The sequence below is a fragment of the Cebus imitator genome, unplaced genomic scaffold (genome assembly GCF_001604975.1).
Source record: "Cebus imitator isolate Cc_AM_T3 unplaced genomic scaffold, Cebus_imitator-1.0 Scaffold92, whole genome shotgun sequence".
In the NCBI taxonomy this organism is placed as follows: domain Eukaryota; kingdom Metazoa; phylum Chordata; class Mammalia; order Primates; family Cebidae; genus Cebus; species Cebus imitator.
In genome coordinates, this window is record NW_016107407.1 from 5,743,011 (window position 1) to 5,751,362 (window position 8,352).

General features: G+C 35.2%; 1 protein-coding gene across 10 annotated transcripts in view; it reads left to right on the top strand.

The window, feature by feature from the left end:
• ZNF438 (zinc finger protein 438) overlaps nucleotides 1-8,352 on the top strand; it is a 123,127-nt gene that overhangs the window by 63,143 nt on the left and 51,632 nt on the right. Inside the window, exon 1 of one of the 10 annotated variants that reach the window (XM_037740941.1) lies at nucleotides 2,851-4,488. The exons of the other annotated variants lie outside the window; for them this stretch is intronic. The gene's annotated coding sequence lies outside the window, so the exon portion shown is untranslated. Of the gene's footprint in view, nucleotides 1-2,850; nucleotides 4,489-8,352 lie in introns of those variants that run through there. 10 annotated transcript variants of the gene reach the window in all.

Here is an 8,352-nt window from a genome sequence, read left to right on the forward strand (position 1 = left end):
AAAAAAAAAAAAAAAAAAAGAACTAGAAAAAGAAAAGCAAACTAAACCTAAACAAGCAGAAGAAAGAAAATAATAAAGATGAAAGGGCAAATAAATGAAATAAAGAATAAAAACCAATAGAGAAAATCAATAAAAGCAAAAGTTGGTTCTTTGAAAGATTAGCAAAATTGATGAACCTTTAACTAGACTAACCAGAAAAAAAGAACAATCAAGTACTAAAACTAGCAATGAAAGAGGGGTTATCACTTCTGACTCTACAGAAATATAAAAAAAGGTTTTAAAGGAATACTCAGAATAATTAGATGAAAGGGATAAATTCCAGAAAGACAAAAACTACCAAAATGGAGTCCAGACGACAGAGAAAACCTGAACCTCTAAGAAGTTAAGTTATTGAATTACAGTTTTAAAAATTTCTCCTCTCACACACACAAAAACCCAGGCCCAAATGTCCTCAGTGTGAATTCTACCAAAAATTTTGAAAATAATTAACACCAATCCTTCACAGACTTCTCCAAAAAATACAGGAGGAGAGAATACTTCCTGACTGATTCTGTAGAGCCAGTGTATTACCCTGATAAAATGGACAAGACAACAACAACACAAGAAAACTCTAGATGAATATCTTTGGTCTATAGTTGTGATGTAAAAATTCTCAACTACTAGAAAATTAAATCTAGTGCATATGAAAAGCATTAAAACCAAGACCAAATGGGATATATGTCAGGAATGCAAGATTGGTTTGACATACGAAAATCAGTGTTGACATCACATTAATGGAATAGAGAACAGAAGTCACATGAATATCTTAATAGACACAGAAAAAGCATTTGACAAAATCTAAGTCCCTTTTATCAGACAAATACTCAACAAACTAGAAATAGAAGAGAACTTCCTCACCTTGATAAAGAGAATCTACAAAAACTACACAGCTAACATCATACTTAATGATGGAAAACTGAAAGCTTGCCCTCTAAGATCAGGAACAAAACAAGAATGTGTTATCTTACTGTTTCTATTTAATATTATACTGGAGGTTCTAAGCAGGATGGTTAGGTAAGAAAAGGAAAAGCATCCAGATTGGAAAGGCAGAAGTAAAATGTTCTCTATTTGTAGATGACATCATATATGTAAAAAAAAATCTTAAGGAATTCACTAAAACACTATTAGAACTAATAAGTGAATTAAGCAAGGTCAAAAAATATAAGATCAGTATAAAGATCAATTGTATTTATATACATTACTAATGAACATTATGGAAATTAAGAAATAAAGCTGAAAAATTAAGAAAACAATTACATTTGCAGTAGCATCAAATAGAATACTCAGAAATAAGGATTTACATAATAAGCAAAAGAAGTGCAAGACTTGCACTCCAAAAACTAAAAAATATTGTGAAAAGTTAAAGACCTAATAAGTGGAAAGACATCTGTGTTTTTGAATTAGAAAACTCACATTGTTAGAATGGTAATACACCCCAAATTCTTTTAGTTTCAGTGCAGTCTCTATGATAATTTCAGCTGCCCCTTTTGTGGAAATTGACAAGCTGACCCTAAAATTCATATGGAAATGCAAGGAATCCATAATAGCCAAAGTAGTATTGAAAAAGAAAAGCAAAATTAGAAAACTCCCCATTCTCAATTTCAAGACTTATTACAAAGCTATAATAATTAGCAGTGTGGTACTGGCATAAGAATAGACATACAGATCAATGGAATAGAATTAAGGGTCTAAACGTAAACTGTTTCATCCATAGGTACACTGATATTCAAAAAGTGTACCAAGACAATTCCATAATCTTTGCAGCCAGCAGTCTTGGGACAGCCAGATATCCTTACAAAGTATGTAAAAATTAACTTTTTCAAAAGGGTTCAAAGACCTAAATGTAAAAGGTAAAAACAATATAAAACTCTTAGAGGAAAACATAGACTGAAATCTTGTGTTAGGCAGTGGTTTTCTTAGATTGATACCTGAAGTATAAGAAACAAAAGAAAACTATGTAAGTTAGACTACACTAAAATTAAAAACTTTTGTATTTCAAAGGTTACCATCAAGAAAGTGAAAAGACTGCCCACAGAATGGGAGAAAATATTTGCAAATCATGTATCTGATAAGGAACTTGTATGCAGCATATATAAAGAACCCTTACAACTCAACAATAAAAACCCAATTAAAACTGGTCAAAGAAATTGAATAGACATTTTTCCAAAGAAGATCTGCAAATTGCCAATGAGCACATGAAAAGATACTCAGCATTGTTAGTCATTAGGGAATAGCCACAATGGGATACCACTTCATGCGTTTTGGGATGGCTATAATTTAAAAACAGACAAAAACAAGTATTAGGATATGTTGACATTGGAAACCCCATACATTACTGGTGGGAATGTAAATGGAAAACTTCTCTGAAAAACAATCTGGAAAATCCTCAAAAGGTTAAACATAGAGTTATTCTAAGACCCAGCCTGTATTTATATTGAAAACCTATTCTATTCCTGTGTGTAACAATGTAAAGGGGTAAATATTACAGTATGGGAAGTATATTCACAAATAGCTCCTCCTGTGTGGTCTGTTACTGTACCAAATGCTTAGTACCATATGAACACAAAGGGATGTGAACCCTACCCTCTAGAGCTTCTTGTCTGTTAGGAGGATGAGGCATTGCAATGGTGGTAAGTACCATCAGGGAGAGATACGGGGGCCACTAAGACTATTAACAGGGATATTTGAACCTAGGTCAGGGACAGTTATCTTAAGGAGATGATTTTGCCTTGAGATCCGAAGGATGAATCCAAGTTATCAAGGCAAAAATGGCATTAGAAAAGAGGGATTACAGGAAGGGGTTGGGGGTGGGCAGCATGTGTAAAGACTCTGTCCAGAGAGTCACAGGGTGTTCAGGAAATGGAAGGAAGGTCAGCGTGGCTGAGACAAAGAAAATGATGGGGCCGAGAAGGTCCAGACCTGACTGCAAAACCTCATCAGTGTGTTACCACTTTGGAAGCTTTTCAGTCTGGGGAGACACGTTCTAATTTGTGTTTTGAAAACGTCACTGTAGCTGTGTCAGTTAGAAAAGGGGCAGGAGTGGAAGTGGGAGGGACCAGTGAAGAGTACTCATGGTCTAGGCAAGGACTGATAGAGCAACTTGCACCGGACGGTTGGCAGTGGAAACAAGGAAAAGGGGACACATCCAAAGCCTTTTTAGAAGATAAAATGGACACTATTTGGTGAAAGCCGAGATAGGGAAGCAAGGGACAGAGGTGTAAGGCATGGCTCCCAGCCACTGGACTTTGGAAAGTGAATGATTTGGAGGGCTATTTCTAAGCCAGAGATTTTCCTTCATGATACACTTTGTTATGAACAAGTTGAAGTAAAATGAATGGATTATTTTCTGTTGGCACGTACCTCTTCTTACCAAGGCAGTCATGTATACTACAGAATTAGGTGATTTGCTGATAGCAAATATTTGGGGAGAGTACAAATTTTGGAAAATTAGACAGTTTTTTTGATTTGCCAGATGAATCTTGCTCTGGAGTCTCTGTTGTCCTAGTCTGTCTCCTGTGTCTTCTTCTAATGTGTTTGGCCTTGCTGATCTTCGCCCAGTGCTGTAGGGATCATCTGTCATGTGAGTGTCTTCATTTTTATGTAAGTAATGAAAATAGACTCTGAATAATTTTCTGGCAAGTAACTAACTTCCAATGAGAAATATCTGGACTGAACTTAGTTTTAGCAATTTCTTATTTCCTTGGCCAGCCAAAGTCTTAAAATGTCAAGTTCTTTGGTGATGCTTTTATTCTCCAGTTATGTGGAAGTGATGGTGTTTTCTTATAACTTCTAAAAGCCACATTAGCAATTTAACACTACGCTGAAATAAATTTTAATTTTTTCTAAAAATGTTTTCATATGATCCCTGAAGAGTTAGTTACTAGGCATCTACTTGCATTTTGGATGCCAGCACACAGAACCAACTGACCAGTAAAGGCCTTATGAGGAAAAGAGTGTGCAAATGGGTTGTGATTTCAGTTATAACTGTTATAAGAAAGGCAACTTCCTGATTATTGCTGTTTATTGCTAATATATCAGTAATGGGCAAATATTATAAACCTATAAATGCCAAATACAGCAAAGCTGGAGGCAAATTGTAAGAGGAGAATCAGGACAGTCATTTAGAGAAAATCATAGTGACCTGCCTTTTGCGTTTTTCTCCTGGGGTATTTCCACTAACATTTGTTCTCATGAAGCAACATACACAGGAAGGAATCATGGACTACTGTTCCTAATTTTTCCATGAGAGTACTGACGTTCACATCTGTTTAAATCAAGTTTCCATTTTTCTTTCTGGAGTATAGACAATCTAAAGATTAGCTCTTGATGAGCATTAACTATCATTGTTTTCTGTGTGTACTTACTCTGTTGTGCATTTTAATTTCTGAGAATACTGAGGACAGAACCCAGTACCTGTCTTCAAACCTCAGCTCCACATTTTACTGGCTGGTGAGCTTAAATAAGTTGCTTAACTTCTCTGTGCCTGAATTTTCTTGTGTGTAAAATGGGGGTCATAAAACATCCATCCCAAGGCTGTGGTGAGAATTAAATAAATTAGCACATATTGAAAATGCCTAGAACACTGTTGGGGGCCTTAGTAATCTCAAAATAAATGTTAGTTGCTGCTACTGTTATACCAATAAAATAGCTCTCTAACTCCCACCTGAAAATTAAGAGGTTAATTCAGTTATGGTTATTGGTAGGGGTGGTTTTCTTTGCTGTTTGGGCCATTTTGGTGGAGTACGTTCAATACATTTGCTATTCCTTATTTCTTTTTAAAAAGATTATTGAAATGTAATGAATTCTGAAACAACCTATTAATAAGATGAATTTTTCAGTGATAATGTACCTGAAGAGTATAGTATTATAATCCCATTTTGGAAGTTACCTGTAGTTATTTCTTTAAAGCCTTTGCTTTTGTGACGGAAAGCCTGATATTTACAAGGTAGACAAACTCTGGAGGCTTTTAGCAGCTGTACTTGGAGAGCATGTGCTTGAATTTTGTCATAGCAATCATTTAGGCAAATAACCTTTTATTCTATCTGTGTGCTGTTTTTAACTGTGATGTGGATCCTTTTTCTTTGGTTAGTTATATAATCTTTATTTAGCATATTCTCTCCCTTGAATATCTGCAAAAGCTTGTAACTCCTTTTTTTTTTTTTTTTTAAAGATTTATATCATTCAAAGTTAATTCATCAAATATTTTTGAAAGACTTCCGTCCAAGGTCCTGAAGCTAATAATGTGACAGACTTGCACTCTGCCCTTGTAGAGTTTTCAGAGGTGAGGCAGCTAGATGTTAAGCTAATATAAGTATGGTGAGTGTTGGGAAAGGAGAATTAAATTGTGCAAAGAGAATATAGAATAACAGGACCTTCACTAATCTGAAGAAAGCAGAGATTATTCTTTGGATTTTTTTTTATTTATGATGATTTTGAGAATTCATCCTTAACTAAAGATCTGTTACTAAGTTGAAGTTATTTTTAGTTTAGAAAAAGTATTGAATGAAAATGTTAAGAAATTACATATGGTGTCCCTCTTATTGATACAGACACAACCGACTAAATTGCCATATTGGATGATTGATGGATGCACTTTACACATTTGATTTTGTATGTATTGAGTTAATGGTACCATGAAATTGGAATGCGGAAAATACAAAAAGTGAAAAAAGCACTACTTGAAAATAAGATATCTGTTCTTCTTAAACAGAAATATGTTTTTAAAGTGGATTCTAACTAGACGTTCCCCCCTTTTAGAACGGTTATTTTTTAGCATAAAAATAGATGGTTATGTAGTTACATACATATTATGTAGTTGAATATATACAATATAGTTATATATGTGTACATATATGCACACACATACATGTATATATCCAATTAAAGGTGGAAGTGCCACCAAGTTAAGCCCCAAAAGTAACCGCTGTTGGTAATTTGATGTCTCTCTGTGAGAACACAACTTTTTTTTTTCCTTTAAAGGCAAATGAGATCAGAATATACTTACTGTCCACAGCTTACTTCACTTAAGATGATGTTATGGACATCTTTCCCTGGCAGTGTTGACTGAGAACCACCTGTCTCCCTAGATCTACTTTATTCTTGTTCTTATTGTTGATACTGCTGTTTTAAGTTGTATTCTTAAATTCAAAAGTTTTACAAAAAAAGTATACAGTAGAAAGTCATTTTTCTTTCCAATTCTTCCTTTTCTAGATGCTACCACCCTTAGCAATTTTTTACCTCTTGAAATCATCCTGTTATTTTTATATGCCTTTACTTACGCTAAAATTAACCCCTCAAACTAACCACTCATGGGAAACCAAATGTTCAGTGAATTTATAGCAGCATCCAATTGATTTTGTAATATTATATTTAATATCATACTTAATTGCATTTAAGATTGTATACCAGAATGATAACTGATTTCCCATACGTTGTATTTCCGTTTCAAGTTTAATGCTGTGTGATTGTTGTTAGAGGATACAGTCTAGAGGTGAGAAATCTGTCAGCAGTTTAGATCCTTAAAGTAACTGTTTCAGGAGCAACCCCACAAGGCCCTGTATGCCGCAGAGCACTGCCCCTACATGTCCTCATCCTTGTCTCCTTGTCTCACTGTCAGTGTTGAGAGTACAGACCCGGGTCTTGAAGAGCCCAGGAGGAAATGACCTTGCTGCTTTAATCTCAAAGCTAATTTAGGGCTTTACTGCTCATCTCCGTGTTGCTGTATTTTCATCTGATGATTGTAATCTGGAACCACTGGGCTAACGTGCCTTTCTCAGCTAGACTGTTAATGCAAGAGCCTGGGGAGTACAGGTGGCTGGGTGGTGATAGATTTAAGGCGGGTAGGGAATCTACTCTGCCGGGACGAATCTGGAGCTGAGAAGATGGTATTCATTGAAAGACTTGTTCTATAACACTGGATCTTTCGTCAGAAGCTAATACTAAGGTAGCCTTATGAACAAGATTACCTGGAAACCCCCTGCCTTTCTGATAAACTCACCAGAGAACATGGGGGGATAGTGTTGGAGGAAATATAGAAAGAAATTAACCAGATCCAATCTTCAGAGTGGCTGTGTTGATGATATCTTATGGTCTGAAGAGCCCTAGGCTAGTACTTCCTTTTTATAGGCAGTATTTACTTTTGTGTAAGATATGTTTTTCAAAAACTATCCAGATATACAGTGTGTAAAAGTAAAATAAACAAAAAGACATATGTTAAGAAGATATTCCTTTCCCGGAGAACTGGTAAAACATTATACAATTGAAGAAGAATATGTCATTCTTTCTGACATGGATGCATGTCTAGTATAAATATTGTAAATATTCTTTAGTTTTATCATTTTTCTTTGCAATTCAGCACATGCCTGGCTTAAGTCAAGTATGCACCCCGTAAAGTTAAAGACTTGCCACATAAAATATCCTGATTGCCATTTTTGCCTAAATGTTTATTGTTTACAAGACCTGTTCTTCATATCACCACTATGATCACATTTACTTTTTTTATTATGGTAAAAAACACATAACATAAAATTTACCTTCTTAACCCTTTTTAAGTATGCAGTTCAGTAGTGTTAATTACATTCACATTGTTGTGCAGCCAAACTCTAGAATTTTTCATCTTGTAAAACTGGAACCGTGTACCCTTCAAACAGCTCCCTATTTCTCACTAGTTTCTTCTCTTCCTGCCCATCCCTCCCCCCGCCCCCCACCACATCCCTCTAGCCCCTGGAAGCCACCATTCTGCTGTCTTTGAATTTCATTACTTTAGATACCTGATATATGCAGAATCATACAATCTTTGCCCTTTTCTGACTGGCTGTTTCATTTAACACAGTCTCCTCAAGGTTCACACATATTGAGCATGTGTCAGAACTTCCTTTCTTTTTAAAGTTGAGTAATATTCTGTTGTATGTATATATCACATTTTGTTTATCCATTTATCTGTTACTGGGCAGTTGAGTTGCTTCACCTCTTGGCTACCATGAAAAATGCTGCTATGAGCAAGGATGTGCATATGTCTCTTTGAGATCTTGCTTTCAGTTCTTTTTGATATTCACACTGATGTGGAATTCCTAGACCATATGATAATTCTATTTTTAAATTTTTGAGGTACTGCTGTACAGTATTCCATAGTTTCTGTACCATTTTACATTTCCATTGGTAAACGAGTTTCAGTTTCTCCATATCCTCACCAACATTTGTTATTTTCTGAGGTTTTTTTTTAATAGTAGCCATCCTAATGAGTGTGAGGTGATATCTCATTGTGATTTTGATTTGCATTTTTCTAATTAGTGATGTTGTACATCTTTTTTTTTT